Source organism: Vicia villosa, linkage group LG2 (assembly GCF_029867415.1).
Source record: "Vicia villosa cultivar HV-30 ecotype Madison, WI linkage group LG2, Vvil1.0, whole genome shotgun sequence".
Lineage (NCBI taxonomy): Eukaryota > Viridiplantae > Streptophyta > Magnoliopsida > Fabales > Fabaceae > Vicia > Vicia villosa.
Genome location: NC_081181.1, coordinates 172,087,405 through 172,107,608, shown reverse-complemented (window position 1 = coordinate 172,107,608; position 20,204 = coordinate 172,087,405).

Below are 20,204 nucleotides of genomic sequence, written 5' to 3'. Positions count from 1 at the left end.
GAAAGGTCGAGCCAAAATCGCACGAACATGCTACAATACTCACCAATTATCAACACAACCACATATAAAATGGGCATCAAGTAAATCGTGATTTACATTCCGAAAATGTGGAAATAACAGAAACATTCATACAATTACACAATTACGAGTAAGTTTTGAATAATTATTCCATGCTTGTATTCACCTTAACTTGTCAGTAGGCATTGTACTTTGAAATGAACATTCAAAATCAGATGTACAAACATACTGTGCACATTTGTTTTTCCTTTTACTAATATCAGAAAACTTAGGAAAATCATAGAAACAATATGGTGGATAAAACTCAGTAGCAAGGTTTGGTATCGAGGCAGTGGGAAAAGTATGAATGAAATGAAAACTAAAATAGTGGGAAGACTTTACCTGAACAGAAGCAGCAAGAAGATTTTGATTTTGACCAAGAAAAACCCTAAAATCCCACAGAACGGCTTAACAGCGGCGGCTAGTTGGTTTGGGAGTGAGAGTGAGACGACGACGGAGGGACGGAGGAGGGGCTGAGACCACGGCGGAGGGAGTGAGAGCGAGGAAGCAGAGAGTACGTGAGCGAGGAAGAAGAAGAAGATGTACGGAGGAGTTTTGTGTTTCTGAATAAAATAGCGTGTTTTAGTTTTATGAAAATTTTAAAAAGGGCTACCAGAGCGCTTTTCAGAAGCGCTTTCATACACCCCCCCCCTTATACCAGCGCTTTATTACTAAAAGCGCTTTCGTACCCTCCCCCTATAAGAGCGATTTCAAAAGCGCTTTCATAACCCTACCTATAAGAGCGCTTTTAAAAAGCGCTTTCATAACACACCCTATAAGAGCGCTTTTAAAAAACGCTTTCATTACCCCCACCTATAAGAGCGCTTTTCTAGCGTGATTTTTAATTTTGTTTTTAGCCAAACCTACCAAAGCGCTTTTGGGCAAAAGCACTTTCGTAGGTGTGCTGCGAAAAGCCAAATTTGACGTAGTGCAATTAATTGGAAAAATCCCAAATTAATTAAGTTTGATGACATTTACGCCATCGTTAAAACATAGTAAAAGAAAATGCAATATATACTCTTGTAGTTTTTCTCTTTTATTACTTTTCCATATTAAATGTGACAGAAAATGCAATATATAATTTATTTAAAAGGTACATGCAAGTCAGTGTAGACTACGCTCGAAAGTACGGCGGCACAAGGCTAGGACTACCAATATGCAAACAATTGGTAAGCCTCATGCGTATTTAGTGAGTGTCGCATTTTATTTGGTTTCTTCACTTTCTAAATTGCCGCCTTTTTTTATGCACTTGGCATAGGTTGAGTTGATGGGGATAGTCTAACAGTGTCTAGCAAAGAACAACATGATTCTACCTTCACATTCATACTTCTATAAAAGGTATCAACAACTTGTGATAGTTTTGTTTACTCATATTATCTCTCAGACATGGAGGATAATGATTGGAGCTTCTGGTTCTGATGATACAACAACATAAGGTTTCTTCCAGTTTCACACAAACATAACTCACACGCTAATGCCGTACAAATTTAGTGGATTTTCTAAGACATGGTTCTAATAAATGTTTATTTCAAGAGTATTGCATGTTTATATATGTTGTATCTTTAATTCTATGTTAGACATTGATAATGGTATGTACTAGGCTGTTGTAAGAAACCATACTCAACCCATTCTCTATGAATAAAACACAATTGGAAGAAACATAATTTTTGCATGGGTATTAAAACATATATTTCTTCTAGTTTTATATTACGTATTGGTTATTAGGGTTGAAAAAGTATATATGAAAGCATAGATCTCACTTTTGGTGGTATCTCGATTTTGGAACTCGTATTTTTTTGACATTATAATTTATAATGAGTATCTCACAGTTGCTCTTGGTGGTATCTTGATTTTGAAGCTAGTATGTTTTTATATTATTATTAGAAAAATAAAATAATATTAATAATAATAATTTAAAGAAAAATGTAATATTGCAACAAAAAAAATACAATAATTCTTTTTTTTTGAGATGATAATAATTTATAAATAAAATAGTATAAAGAATAGAATATTGTAAATAAAATTATGACAGTTTGAATCGCCGGGACTCCAAACTCACGACGGTTTGAAATTGTTGCAACAAGAACTGAAAAAAAGAATTCAAACTAAAATTCACGACAGTTTGTAACTGTCGCTACTTGCAATTTACGACAGTTTTCTACCAGTCGCAATTGATAACAACAGTTGGAGTGACAGTTTTAGTAACCGTCGCAATACACCCCGGCGACACACTTTTTTGCGACAGTTAAACAACTGTCGCGCCTTGCCATTTATGGCAGTTCAAACCGTCGTAACTTGTCAAAAGTAACCATCGCAATTTGCCAATTTTCTTGTAGTGCCACCTTTTTAAGACCCTCTAAGCGTATCACAACAGTATAAGCCCGTCAATCACACAGTCAGGGTCGTACGTGATTTACACCTAGTATATAGGCCTACTCCAATTCAAGCATAAACAATCATATCAAACACAAAGCATCAAGCCACACAAGCAAACAACTTCTGAATGTTCAACTAAAACAATAGAAAATCACAAAATGATCACAACATAGCATTTTTCATAATGAAACATCAACATAAATACATGTTTCATACATCCATGAGTAGCATAAAGTGATCATATTGTATCATTTATCATATAATGCATTTTCAACATAATGCACTTCCTTTGCATACATATATACAAGTAGCACAAGTGGTCATATCATACCACTAGGTATTCACTACCATATTTCATAACTGAACTAAAGGCATTATATTTAAGCATATTAATAAAGAGCATTAAAATATCCTTCCAGTGCTTCTGACCGGACTTCATTTCAAGTTGTAAAACTCAAGTTATGGTTGAAACGATAAACGAGCATTTTTAGTCAGTGAGCAATCGATTATACCACTACAGCAATCAATTGCATTGCTTGACAGAAGCAAAAAAACACTTTTCACAGTGAGAAATCAATTGCATCACCACAACTATTGATTACTTACTGAACCAGAGTCAAAAATGACATATTTCCTGTGACCCCTCATGGTGGCTGCAACCAAAAAAAGAGGTCAGGCTAACTAAAAATAAAAACTTATTTCCTTAAGATAAAGATTTAAATTTAAAATAACTTTGCATATACAAAACAAAAACGTAAACCTGTGTGTGAATGAAAGCAATTAATATCCAATATGTGTAACACCCCATTTCTACTCGGAAATTATAATGCGGAAAATATCAGAGTATTTAAGAATTTCTGGACAAACAAATGAGGCGTCACATATTCATTTAACAATAAATCACATCATCGCATTTAGCGGATACATAGCACTTTCCTTAATCAATCAACAAATACTCAGCATATAATACTTTTCAAAACAAAATAACTTCTTTCATTAGAACATGGTGGAATCATAGTTCCCAATCTTTAAATCAATAACATCTTATTCAGCTAAGATAAAACAATAAACAACAACATCATAACATCATAAATCGTTCCCCCGAGTGCTACGTATCAGAGCGACAACTGACTCGATTAACGGTAACTAAATCTTCATACTTGAATACCTGCACGTTACCAATATAAAGGCAACGGCGAACAAGAGAAAAGGGTGAGATATCAAATCATATAAGTGGGCGCATGATAAATTGTATAATAGGATCCAGGAATATATAGTTATCACATCGCAAGTATTAATATTGCTATACACTTCATGCTTTCACAAATTCACAAATCTCACAACAAGTCACAACACTTCATATTCATATCAATTATATATATACTTCATTTACTTTGCAAGCCAAGTCACAATTCATCATAAGTATAAACCACAATTCTAATCCTAAAACATCACCGCATATAAGTCATACATCTAGTCACAAAAACATCACATATAAGTCACCCAGACATATTCAGTTAATTGCACTCACAGGTATTGATATCATCATACTATTCATAAAATCATCAATTCACATTTTCACATACTTCCATCATTTAACAAGTCACCAAATACAATCACAATATATTCACAAAACGTCACAACTACGAATCACATAAGACACATGGGACATAACTCATGTATATGCATGTGGTACCAATCGGAGCTTCAGCCCCCGTCACCAATTGCCCGAATCTGAGGCACAAGGCATAAGCCTTCGTCACTAATTTGCCAATCCAGGCCATCACAGAGTATGCATATGAATGTGACTCGACAAAGAAAAACATACACAACATACTCATCACAATCACACATCATCACTAGACATACGCCCACGTCACTTATAATTACCAATTATTAGAGGTAATTCAACGTCACAATTAATCATTCATCTTCACTTAGTCACAAAATTATATTCACAGATATATACAACATCACGTGTTATCAATCATCACAAACATCGTCATGTTTCGACACATCATCACAATTATACAACTTCTCATATAAACAAGATAATCACAATTATCATCATGGTCGGCACGTCATCACAAATCAACACATTAAGTCAATTCACATTAGCCTCATTATTCTCTATGAATTAGTATTTTAATTAACTCACTAATACACTATCAACTAACCAAAATTATTCACCTAACACTCTCTAATTAATCGGATACATCACGCGTTACTACCGATTATCTAATTTCCGGCTAAATCCTTAATATTCACGACTTTACGAATTTTCGGGTTATACTCCCAAGTCACAAAACCTAACTCAACCGATTAGTTCGGATACAAGTCTATTCTTAACCGGTTATTTGATTCGTTCGGTTAAATTCTCAAGATAACATAATTTACCGATAAACCAAATAGTTAATCTAAGTTCACATTTATTCTAATTAAATAGGCTTATTGAAAGTAATTCGACCATTAATTTAATCGACCGATTAATATCACAATTTCAACAAAATAACATCACCACGTTAATGTACTAATTAAACTTCGCTACCACGTCAATTTTCATCAAATTCCGGACAACTAAATATACCGCTTAATTCGGCTATTTCGATCACACGGGATTGTTTTTGCATTTGTTAAACAGTTCTACTAATTATTCATTAGTCTGCTAAGTTAACAAACATATTATTATAATTAAACAATATTATAATTTATGTTATACTTTGTGTTATTAAAATAATATTATTGTTATACTAGTAATTAACCACATGCATATACTGGTAATTAACGAAACCAAGAAACAAGCTGAAACGAAATAAAGGAACTTGTGCCGTCGTCATTCCGCCAGGCCACCATCCGCCATATAATATATATACATATATCAATGCTCATGAATAACAACACAAACAGAAGCAACATTAATGCAACATCAACAAACAGAAACGGCAGTTAAACATAGGATTCTAAGGTTTTCAATTTCCAGAAGTAAATTAACACGACAACATCAACCAACAGCAGCAGCAATTAAGAGAAACAATATCTCATAGGTTCCTAATTTCCAGCAACAATTTAACACAACAATTGCAATAATATAAATCCCTAATCCCCAATATACAATTGCTCATAGACCCCATTATAGGAAGAGAACCCCACCCTTACCTTATCAATTGAAGCAACTCAATGGGTCTCCAATTTGACACCATGGATGGAAGTTTCTAAGCTTTGTTCTTCTCCTTCAAACTTGTCTCTTTCTCTTCTATTCTTCTTTTCTCCAAAAATGACAACTATTCTTTCTCCTCTCTAAAACCCTAATTTATCATTTCAATTGGGCTTAGATAACAATTCTTCACAACCAATTTAGGCCCAATAACATAAATGACCCGAAATAACCAACACATCACTTTATAATATTCCGTCGATATAATAAATTCCGACTTGTAATAAATAATATTATTCTTAATATTATTTTCCGACTTCAATTTAATAATTCCAAATGTGCCCTTAAATAACACCGACAATACAAATTCGACCAATATATCATATTTCCGGTCTAATCTTAATTACTCAGAAAATTCCCAAAACTTCAAATATTATTCCAATAATATTTCTAATACTGAAAATATCAAAACTCTTGATTAAATATCGACCCGCTATCCCGAACTAATACCGACTAAATCGTCTCAAAATACGAAAACTTCACTAAACACTCCGAACGTCTAGATTAAGATAATAATCGAATTTCCGGGCGTTACAACTCTCCCCCACTTAGAATATTTTCGTCCTCGAAAATCTACTTGACAACACCATCGTAACCAAATCTCGTATCCAATTCTCAAATATCCAAATCTTGTTTGGTAACACTTCAATCGCTACTTCTTTGACACAACAACGATTCAACAAGAATACAAACATATTGCTATTCTTACCAGATTCACAATAATCTACGGCCCAATGCATCATCCTGGCTCATCGCACTTATTCCAACAGTCTATCAATCCAAACATCAAGATAACTCCACTGCTCAATCTTCTGACATCTCGTCCTTCACTTCTTACAAGTCGTATAACAACAGCGTAACGCAATGCTTCCGCTGCGCAACTCTGATAATTCTTCTTTAAGTTACTGCCTTGTTAAAATTCCGTCAACTGCATGGTTTACGAATTTTCAATCCAACACAGACTTTCCTTAATACTCATCCTCCCATCGTTGTTTCACTTGGTATTTCCAATCTTTCACTTTGCGACACTCGCTTGCATAAAACTCACTACTCTGAATTGTTCAACATTCCTCCACTTTTCCGTGGATATATCCCTGTAAATCCCCATCAACTCGAAAGCAACTATCATTGCAATATAGCATCAATACTCTTTCCTTACTATTAAGACAGCAAGACAAGGCTAAAACATCCAACACGATTTTCGCCTACCATTAACAATGGATTGAGGGTGATCAGTTCCCCAATTTGTCAATTAGTATTCGACAACCATAGCGGAGTATAAATTGTGGTTACTTCATAATAGCGTACTTTCCAAATTCTCACTCAAATCCATTAACACGTCATAATCCAATAATTCACTTTGGGTTTTTACAATACCCACAAATTCCTACTCGTTATATCTTGTCGATGAGACACCAACGTCCAAGCATATTACAAAATCTACTTCGTAGTCACTTAGCATCACACAATCGTCAAACGCCTTTCCATCTTCAAAATTACTTCTATACTCGTACTTCACAATTCATCCCATCTTTAAACTCTTCATAACTCAAGAGGTGCATTCTTTCATCGAAATTCCAGTCTTAATATCACCGAGACAACCATTCTTTTCACAGGCTACGCGCACCTTCGAGTTTCTAACTTGAACTCGTGATTCACCATACTTCATGCATCGACTACATCCGACAATCACTTATGTGAGTCCAATATAAGGTTCACTGCAACTTCATTACTCTATCACTTTTCAAACATCGGCATCCCACGCAAAGGTTACTCGTACCAACAACTTCACAGTCCTCAAATGTGCTGAACATCGCAGCTCTCTAAATTCCGTCTCTCAAAATCATTCTTAACTTCACGTCGTCTTCAAATCCAAATAACCTCCAAAACTCTCAACAAACGCTTGCACCGATGCTTGTCGACAGCATACCAGACTATCTCTTACAACAAAACCCTCTTCGAGAAGCAAGGCTTCTCCCTTACTTATCGTCAAATTACTTCCTGCAACAAAATAAATAAGTACCAATAGTGTTCCACACACGTGTCGCGTACTACAAGATAAAACACTGACAGGTTCAACTGTCGTACAAACTCAACAGACTCGACAACTTGGCCGGACGGACCGACCTGCTCTGATACCACTAATGTAACACCCCATTTCTACTCGGAAATTATAATGCGGAAAATATCAGAGTATTTAAGAATTTCTGGACAAACAAATGAGGCGTCACATATTCATTTAACAATAAATCACATCATCGCATTTAGCGGATACATAGCACTTTCTTTAATCAATCAACAAATACTCAGCATATAATACTTTTCAAAACAAAATAACTTCTTTCATTAGAACATGGTGGAATCATAGTTCCCAATCTTTAAATCAATAACATCTTATTCAGCTAAGATAAAACAATAAACAACAACATCATAACATCATAAATCGTTCCCCCCGAGTGCTACGTATCAGAGCGACAACTGACTCGATTAACGGTAACTAAATCTTCATACTTGAATACCTGCACGTTACCAATATAAAGGCAACGGCGAACAAGAGAAAAGGGTGAGATATCAAATCATATAAGTGGGCGCATGATAAATTGTATAATAGGATCCAGGAATATATAGTTATCACATCGCAAGTATTAATATTGCTATACACTTCATGCTTTCACAAATTCACAAATCTCACAACAAGTCACAACACTTCATATTCATATCAATTATATATATACTTCATTTACTTTGCAAGCCAAGTCACAATTCATCATAAGTATAAATCACAATTCTAATCCTAAAACATCACCGCATATAAGTCATACATCTAGTCACAAAAACATCACATATAAGTCACCCAGACATATTCAGTTAATTGCACTCACAGATATTGATATCATCATACTATTCATAAAATCATCAATTCACATTTTCACATACTTCCATCATTTAACAAGTCACCAAATACAATCACAATATATTCACAAAATGTCACAACTACGAATCACATAAGACACATGGGACATGACTCATGTATATGCATGTGGTACCAATCGGAGCTTCAGCCCCCGTCACCAATTGCCCGAATCTGAGGCACAAGGCATGTCATCGCAATTATACAACTTCTCATATAAACAAGATAATCACAATTATCATCATGGTCGGCACGTCATCACAAATCAACACATTAAGTCAATTCACATTAGCCTCATTATTCTCTATGAATTAGTATTTTAATTAACTCACTAATACACTATCAACTAACCAAAATTATTCACCTAACACTCTCTAATTAATCGGATACATCACGCGTCACTACCGATTATCTAATTTCCGGCTAAATCCTTAATATTCACGACTTTACGAATTTTCGGGTTATACTCCCAAGTCACAAAACCTAACTCAACCGATTAGTTCGGATACAAGTCTATTCTTAACCGGTTATTTGATTCGTTCGGTTAAATTCTCAAGATAACATAATTTACCGATAAACCAAATAGTTAATCTAAGTTCACATTTATTCTAATTAAATAGGCTTATTGAAAGTAATTCGACCATTAATTTAATCGACCGATTAATATCACAATTTCAACAAAATAACATCACCACGTTAATGTACTAATTAAACTTAGCTACCACGTCAATTTTCATCAAATTCCGGACAACTAAATATACCGCTTAATTCGGCTATTTCGATCACACGGGATTGTTTTTGCATTTGTTAAACAGTTCTACTAATTATTCATTAGTCTGCTAAGTTAACAAACATATTATTATAATTAAACAATATTATAATTTATGTTATACTTTGTGTTATTAAAATAATATTATTGTTATACTAGTAATTAACCACATGCATATACTGGTAATTAACGAAACCAAGAAACAAGCTGAAACGAAATAAAGGAACTTGTGCCGTCGTCATTCCGCCAGGCCACCATCCGCCATATAATATATATACATATATCAATGCTCATGAATAACAACACAAACAGAAGCAACATTAATGCAACATCAACAAACAGAAACGGCAGTTAAACATAGGATTCTAAGGTTTTCAATTTCCAGAAGTAAATTAACACGACAACATCAACCAACAGCAGCAGCAATTAAGAGAAACAATATCTCATAGGTTCCTAATTTCCAGCAACAATTTAACACAACAATTGCAATAATATAAATCCCTAATCCCCAATATACAATTGCTCATAGACCCCATTATAGGAAGAGAACCCCACCCTTACCTTATCAATTGAAGCAACTCAATGGGTCTCCAATTTGACACCATGGATGGAAGTTTCTAAGCTTTGTTCTTCTCCTTCAAACTTGTCTCTTTCTCTTCTATTCTTCTTTTCTCCAAAAATGACAACTATTCTTTCTCCTCTCTAAAACCCTAATTTATCATTTCAATTGGGCTTAGATAACAATTCTTCACAACCAATTTAGGCCCAATAACATAAATGACCCGAAATAACCAACACATCACTTTATAATATTCCGTCGATATAATAAATTCCGACTTGTAATAAATAATATTATTCTTAATATTATTTTCCGACTTCAATTTAATAATTCCAAATGTGCCCTTAAATAACACCGACAATACAAATTCGACCAATATATCATATTTCCGGTCTAATCTTAATTACTCAGAAAATTCCCAAAACTTCAAATATTATTCCAATAATATTTCTAATACTGAAAATATCAAAACTTTTGATTAAATATCGACCCGCTATCCCGAACTAATACCGACTAAATCGTCTCAAAATACGAAAACTTCACTAAACACTCCGAACGTCTAGATTAAGATAATAATCGAATTTCCGGGCGTTACAACTCTCCCCCACTTAGAATATTTTCGTCCTCGAAAATCTACTTGACAACACCATCGTAACCAAATCTCGTATCCAATTCTCAAATATCCAAATCTTGTTTGGTAACACTTCAATCGCTACTTCTTTGACACAACAACGATTCAACAAGAATACAAACACATTGCTATTCTTACCAGATTCACAATAATCTACGGCCCAATGCATCATCCTGGCTCATCGCACTTATTCCAACAGTCTATCAATCCAAACATCAAGATAACTCCACTGCTCAATCTTCTGACATCTCGTCCTTCACTTCTTACAAGTCGTATAACAACAGCGTAACGCAATGCTTCCGCTGCGCAACTCTGATAATTCTTCTTTAAGTTACTGCCTTGTTAAAATTCCGTCAACTGCATGGTTTACGAATTTTCAATCCAACACAGACTTTCCTTAATACTCATCCTCCCATCGTTGTTTCACTTGGTATTTCCAATCTTTCACTTTGCGACACTCGCTTGCATAAAACTCACTACTCTGAATTGTTCAACATTCCTCCACTTTTCCGTGGATATATCCCTGTAAATCCCCATCAACTCGAAAGCAACTATCATTGCAATATAGCATCAATACTCTTTCCTTACTATTAAGACAGCAAGACAAGGCTAAAACATCCAACACGATTTTCGCCTACCATTAACAATGGATTAAGGGTGATCAGTTCCCCAATTTGTCAATTAGTATTCGACAACCATAGCGGAGTATAAATTGTGGTTACTTCATAATAGCGTACTTTCCAAATTCTCACTCAAATCCATTAACACGTCATAATCCAATAATTCACTTTGGGTTTTTACAATACCCACAAATTCCTACTCGTTATATCTTGTCGATGAGACACCAACGTCCAAGCATATTACAAAATCTACTTCGTAGTCACTTAGCATCACACAATCGTCAAACGCCTTTCCATCTTCAAAATTACTTCTATACTCGTACTTCACAATTCATCCCATCTTTAAACTCTTCATAACTCAAGAGGTGCATTCTTTCATCGAAATTCCAGTCTTAATATCACCGAGACAACCATTCTTTTCACAGGCTACGCGCACCTTCGAGTTTCTAACTTGAACTCGTGATTCACCATACTTCATGCATCGACTACATCCGACAATCACTTATGTGAGTCCAATATAAGGTTCACTGCAACTTCATTACTCTATCACTTTTCAAACATCGGCATCCCACGCAAAGGTTACTCGTACCAACAACTTCACAGTCCTCAAATGTGCTGAACATCGCAGCTCTCTAAATTCCGTCTCTCAAAATCATTCTTAACTTCACGTCGTCTTCAAATCCAAATAACCTCCAAAACTCTCAACAAACGCTTGCACCGATGCTTGTCGACAGCATACCAGACTATCTCTTACAACAAAACCCTCTTCGAGAAGCAAGGCTTCTCCCTTACTTATCGTCAAATTACTTCCTGCAACAAAATAAATAAGTACCAATAGTGTTCCACACACGTGTCGCGTACTACAAGATAAAACACTGACAGGTTCAACTGTCGTACAAACTCAACAGACTCGACAACTTGGCCGGACGGACCGACCTGCTCTGATACCACTAATGTAACACCCCATTTCTACTCGGAAATTATAATGCGGAAAATATCAGAGTATTTAAGAATTTCTGGACAAACAAATGAGGCGTCACATATTCATTTAACAATAAATCACATCATCGTATTTAGCGGATACATAGCACTTTCTTTAATCAATCAACAAATACTCAGCATATAATACTTTTCAAAACAAAATAACTTCTTTCATTAGAACATGGTGGAATCATAGTTCCCAATCTTTAAATCAATAACATCTTATTCAGCTAAGATAAAACAATAAACAACAACATCATAACATCATAAATCGTTCCCCCGAGTGCTACGTATCAGAGCGACAACTGACTCGATTAACGGTAACTAAATCTTCATACTTGAATACCTGCACGTTACCAATATAAAGGCAACGGCGAACAAGAGAAAAGGGTGAGATATCAAATCATATAAGTGGGCGCATGATAAATTGTATAATAGGATCCAGGAATATATAGTTATCACATCGCAAGTATTAATATTGCTATACACTTCATGCTTTCACAAATTCACAAATCTCACAACAAGTCACAACACTTCATATTCATATCAATTATATATATACTTCATTTACTTTGCAAGCCAAGTCACAATTCATCATAAGTATAAACCACAATTCTAATCCTAAAACATCACCGCATATAAGTCATACATCTAGTCACAAAAACATCACATATAAGTCACCCAGACATATTCAGTTAATTGCACTCACAGGTATTGATATCATCATACTATTCATAAAATCATCAATTCACATTTTCACATACTTCCATCATTTAACAAGTCACCAAATACAATCACAATATATTCACAAAACGTCACAACTACGAATCACATAAGACACATGGGACATGACTCATGTATATGCATGTGGTACCAATCGGAGCTTCAGCCCCCGTCACCAATTGCCCGAATCTGAGGCACAAGGCATAAGCCTTCGTCACTAATTTGCCAATCCAGGCCATCACAGAGTATGCATATGAATGTGACTCGACAAAGAAAAACATACACAACATACTCATCACAATCACACATCATCACTAGACATACGCCCACGTCACTTATAATTACCAATTATTAGAGGTAATTCAACGTCACAATTAATCATTCATCTTCACTTAGTCACAAAATTATAATCACAGATATATACAACATCACGTGTTATCAATCATCACAAACATCGTCATGTTTCGACACATCATCGCAATTATACAACTTCTCATATAAACAAGATAATCACAATTATCATCATGGTCGGCACGTCATCACAAATCAACACATTAAGTCAATTCACATTAGCCTCATTATTCTCTATGAATTAGTATTTTAATTAACTCACTAATACACTATCAACTAACCAAAATTATTCACCTAACACTCTCTAATTAATCGGATACATCACGCGTCACTACCGATTATCTAATTTCCGGCTAAATCCTTAATATTCACGACTTTACGAATTTTCGGGTTATACTCCCAAGTCACAAAACCTAACTCAACCGATTAGTTTGGATACAAGTCTATTCTTAACCGGTTATTTGATTCGTTCGGTTAAATTCTCAAGATAACATAATTTACCGATAAACCAAATAGTTAATCTAAGTTCACATTTATTCTAATTAAATAGGCTTATTGAAAGTAATTCGACCATTAATTTAATCGACCGATTAATATCACAATTTCAACAAAATAACATCACCACGTTAATGTACTAATTAAACTTAGCTACCACGTCAATTTTCATCAAATTCCGGACAACTAAATATACCGCTTAATTCGGCTATTTCGATCACACGGGATTGTTTTTGCATTTGTTAAACAGTTCTACTAATTATTCATTAGTCTGCTAAGTTAACAAACATATTATTATAATTAAACAATATTATAATTTATGTTATACTTTGTGTTATTAAAATAATATTATTGTTATACTAGTAATTAACCACATGCATATACTGGTAATTAACGAAACCAAGAAACAAGCTGAAACGAAATAAAGGAACTTGTGCCGTCGTCATTCCGCCAGGCCACCATCCGCCATATAATATATATACATATATCAATGCTCATGAATAACAACACAAACAGAAGCAACATTAATGCAACATCAACAAACAGAAACGGCAGTTAAACATAGGATTCTAAGGTTTTCAATTTCCAGAAGTAAATTAACACGACAACATCAACCAACAGCAGCAGCAATTAAGAGAAACAATATCTCATAGGTTCCTAATTTCCAGCAACAATTTAACACAACAATTGCAATAATATAAATCCCTAATCCCCAATATACAATTGCTCATAGACCCCATTATAGGAAGAGAACCCCACCCTTACCTTATCAATTGAAGCAACTCAATGGGTCTCCAATTTGACACCATGGATGGAAGTTTCTAAGCTTTGTTCTTCTCCTTCAAACTTGTCTCTTTCTCTTCTATTCTTCTTTTCTCCAAAAATGACAACTATTCTTTCTCCTCTCTAAAACCCTAATTTATCATTTCAATTGGGCTTAGATAACAATTCTTCACAACCAATTTAGGCCCAATAACATAAATGACCCGAAATAACCAACACATCACTTTATAATATTCCGTCGATATAATAAATTCCGACTTGTAATAAATAATATTATTCTTAATATTATTTTCCGACTTCAATTTAATAATTCCAAATGTGCCCTTAAATAACACCGACAATACAAATTCGACCAATATATCATATTTCCGGTCTAATCTTAATTACTCAGAAAATTCCCAAAACTTCAAATATTATTCCAATAATATTTCTAATACTGAAAATATCAAAACTCTTGATTAAATATCGACCCGCTATCCCGAACTAATACCGACTAAATCGTCTCAAAATACGAAAACTTCACTAAACACTCCGAACGTCTAGATTAAGATAATAATCGAATTTCCGGGCGTTACAACTCTCCCCCACTTAGAATATTTTCGTCCTCGAAAATCTACTTGACAACACCATCGTAACCAAATCTCGTATCCAATTCTCAAATATCCAAATCTTGTTTGGTAACACTTCAATCGCTACTTCTTTGACACAACAACGATTCAACAAGAATACAAACACATTGCTATTCTTACCAGATTCACAATAATCTACGGCCCAATGCATCATCCTGGCTCATCGCACTTATTCCAACAGTCTATCAATCCAAACATCAAGATAACTCCACTGCTCAATCTTCTGACATCTCGTCCTTCACTTCTTACAAGTCGTATAACAACAGCGTAACGCAATGCTTCCGCTGCGCAACTCTGATAATTCTTCTTTAAGTTACTGCCTTGTTAAAATTCCGTCAACTGCATGGTTTACGAATTTTCAATCCAACACAGACTTTCCTTAATACTCATCCTCCCATCGTTGTTTCACTTGGTATTTCCAATCTTTCACTTTGCGACACTCGCTTGCATAAAACTCACTACTCTGAATTGTTCAACATTCCTCCACTTTTCCGTGGATATATCCCTGTAAATCCCCATCAACTCGAAAGCAACTATCATTGCAATATAGCATCAATACTCTTTCCTTACTATTAAGACAGCAAGACAAGGCTAAAACATCCAACACGATTTTCGCCTACCATTAACAATGGATTAAGGGTGATCAGTTCCCCAATTTGTCAATTAGTATTCGACAACCATAGCGGAGTATAAATTGTGGTTACTTCATAATAGCGTACTTTCCAAATTCTCACTCAAATCCATTAACACGTCATAATCCAATAATTCACTTTGGGTTTTTACAATACCCACAAATTCCTACTCGTTATATCTTGTCGATGAGACACCAACGTCCAAGCATATTACAAAATCTACTTCGTAGTCACTTAGCATCACACAATCGTCAAACGCCTTTCCATCTTCAAAATTACTTCTATACTCGTACTTCACAATTCATCCCATCTTTAAACTCTTCATAACTCAAGAGGTGCATTCTTTCATCGAAATTCCAGTCTTAATATCACCGAGACAACCATTCTTTTCACAGGCTACGCGCACCTTCGAGTTTCTAACTTGAACTCGTGATTCACCATACTTCATGCATCGACTACATCCGACAATCACTTATGTGAGTCCAATATAAGGTTCACTGCAACTTCATTACTCTATCACTTTTCAAACATCGGCATCCCACGCAAAGGTTACTCGTACCAACAACTTCACAGTCCTCAAATGTGCTGAACATCGCAGCTCTCTAAATTCCGTCTCTCAAAATCATTCTTAACTTCACGTCATCTTCAAATCCAAATAACCTCCAAAACTCTCAACAAACGCTTGCACCGATGCTTGTCGACAGCATACCAGACTATCTCTTACAACAAAACCCTCTTCGAGAAGCAAGGCTTCTCCCTTACTTATCGTCAAATTACTTCCTGCAACAAAATAAATAAGTACCAATAGTGTTCCACACACGTGTCGCGTACTACAAGATAAAACACTGACAGGTTCAACTGTCGTACAAACTCAACAGACTCGACAACTTGGCCGGACGGACCGACCTGCTCTGATACCACTAATGTAACACCCCATTTCTACTCGGAAATTATAATGCGGAAAATATCAGAGTATTTAAGAATTTCTGGACAAACAAATGAGGCGTCACATATTCATTTAACAATAAATCACATCATCGCATTTAGCGGATACATAGCACTTTCTTTAATCAATCAACAAATACTCAGCATATAATACTTTTCAAAACAAAATAACTTCTTTCATTAGAACATGGTGGAATCATAGTTCCCAATCTTTAAATCAATAACATCTTATTCAGCTAAGATAAAACAATAAACAACAACATCATAACATCATAAATCGTTCCCCCCGAGTGCTACGTATCAGAGCGACAACTGACTCGATTAACGGTAACTAAATCTTCATACTTGAATACCTGCACGTTACCAATATAAAGGCAACGACGAACAAGAGAAAAGGGTGAGATATCAAATCATATAAGTGGGCGCATGATAAATTGTATAATAGGATCCAGGAATATATAGTTATCACATCGCAAGTATTAATATTGCTATACACTTCATGCTTTCACAAATTCACAAATCTCACAACAAGTCACAACACTTCATATTCATATCAATTATATATATACTTCATTTACTTTGCAAGCCAAGTCACAATTCATCATAAGTATAAATCACAATTCTAATCCTAAAACATCACCGCATATAAGTCATACATCTAGTCACAAAAACATCACATATAAGTCACCCAGACATATTCAGTTAATTGCACTCACAGGTATTGATATCATCATACTATTCATAAAATCATCAATTCACATTTTCACATACTTCCATCATTTAACAAGTCACCAAATACAATCACAATATATTCACAAAACGTCACAACTACGAATCACATAAGACACGTGGGACATGACTCATGTATATGCATGTGGTACCAATCGGAGCTTCAGCCCCCGTCACCAATTGCCCGAATCTGAGGCACAAGGCATAAGCCTTCGTCACTAATTTGCCAATCCAGGCCATCACAGAGTATGCATATGAATGTGACTCGACAAAGAAAAACATACACAACATACTCATCACAATCACACATCATCACTAGACATACGCCCACGTCACTTATAATTACCAATTATTAGAGGTAATTCAACGTCACAATTAATCATTCATCTTCACTTAGTCACAAAATTATAATCACAGATATATACAACATCACGTGTTATCAATCATCACAAACATCGTCATGTTTCGACACATCATCGCAATTATACAACTTCTCATATAAACAAGATAATCACAATTATCATCATGGTCGGCACGTCATCACAAATCAACACATTAAGTCAATTCACATTAGCCTCATTATTCTCTATGAATTAGTATTTTAATTAACTCACTAATACACTATCAACTAACCAAAATTATTCACCTAACACTCTCTAATTAATCGGATACATCACGCGTCACTACCGATTATCTAATTTCCGGCTAAATCCTTAATATTCACGACTTTACGAATTTTCGGGTTATACTCCCAAGTCACAAAACCTAACTCAACCGATTAGTTCGGATACAAGTCTATTCTTAACCGGTTATTTGATTCGTTCGGTTAAATTCTCAAGATAACATAATTTACCGATAAACCAAATAGTTAATCTAAGTTCACATTTATTCTAATTAAATAGGCTTATTGAAAGTAATTCGACCATTAATTTAATCGACCGATTAATATCACAATTTCAACAAAATAACATCACCACGTTAATGTACTAATTAAACTTAGCTACCACGTCAATTTTCATCAAATTCCGGACAACTAAATATACCGCTTAATTCGGCTATTTCGATCACACGGGATTGTTTTTGCATTTGTTAAACAGTTCTACTAATTATTCATTAGTCTGCTAAGTTAACAAACATATTATTATAATTAAACAATATTATAATTTATGTTATACTTTGTGTTATTAAAATAATATTATTGTTATACTAGTAATTAACCACATGCATATACTGGTAATTAACGAAACCAAGAAACAAGCTGAAACGAAATAAAGGAACTTGTGCCGTCGTCATTCCGCCAGGCCACCATCCGCCATATAATATATATACATATATCAATGCTCATGAATAACAACACAAACAGAAGCAACATTAATGCAACATCAACAAACAGAAACGGCAGTTAAACATAGGATTCTAAGGTTTTCAATTTCCAGAAGTAAATTAACACGACAACATCAACCAACAGCAGCAGCAATTAAGAGAAACAATATCTCATAGGTTCCTAATTTCCAGCAACAATTTAACACAACAATTGCAATAATATAAATCCCTAATCCCCAATATACAATTGCTCATAGACCCCATTATAGGAAGAGAACCCCACCCTTACCTTATCAATTGAAGCAACTCAATGGGTCTCCAATTTGACACCATGGATGGAAGTTTCTAAGCTTTGTTCTTCTCCTTCAAACTTGTCTCTTTCTCTTCTATTCTTCTTTTCTCCAAAAATGACAACTATTCTTTCTCCTCTCTAAAACCCTAATTTATCATTTCAATTGGGCTTAGATAACAATTCTTCACAACCAATTTAGGCCCAATAACATAAATGACCCGAAATAACCAACACATCACTTTATAATATTCCGTCGATATAATAAATTCCGACTTGTAATAAATAATATTATTCTTAATATTATTTTCCGACTTCAATTTAATAATTCCAAATGTGCCCTTAAATAACACCGACAATACAAATTCGACCAATATATCATATTTCCGGTCTAATCTTAATTACTCAGAAAATTCCCAAAACTTCAAATATTATTCCAATAATATTTCTAATACTGAAAATATCAAAACTCTTGATTAAATATCGACCCGCTATCCCGAACTAATACCGACTAAATCGTCTCAAAATACGAAAACTTCACTAAACACTCCGAACGTCTAGATTAAGATAATAATCGAATTTCCGGGCGTTACAACTCTCCCCCACTTAGAATATTTTCGTCCTCGAAAATCTACTTGACAACACCATCGTAACCAAATCTCGTATCCAATTCTCAAATATCCAAATCTTGTTTGGTAACACTTCAATCGCTACTTCTTTGACACAACAACGATTCAACAAGAATACAAACACATTGCTATTCTTACCAGATTCACAATAATCTACGGCCCAATGCATCATCCTGGCTCATCGCACTTATTCCAACAGTCTATCAATCCAAACATCAAGATAACTCCACTGCTCAATCTTCTGACATCTCGTCCTTCACTTCTTACAAGTCGTATAACAACAGCGTAACGCAATGCTTCCGCTGCGCAACTCTGATAATTCTTCTTTAAGTTACTGCCTTGTTAAAATTCCGTCAACTGCATGGTTTACGAATTTTCAATCCAACACAGACTTTCCTTAATACTCATCCTCCCATCGTTGTTTCACTTGGTATTTCCAATCTTTCACTTTGCGACACTCGCTTGCATAAAACTCACTACTCTGAATTGTTCAACATTCCTCCACTTTTCCGTGGATATATCCCTGTAAATCCCCATCAACTCGAAAGCAACTATCAT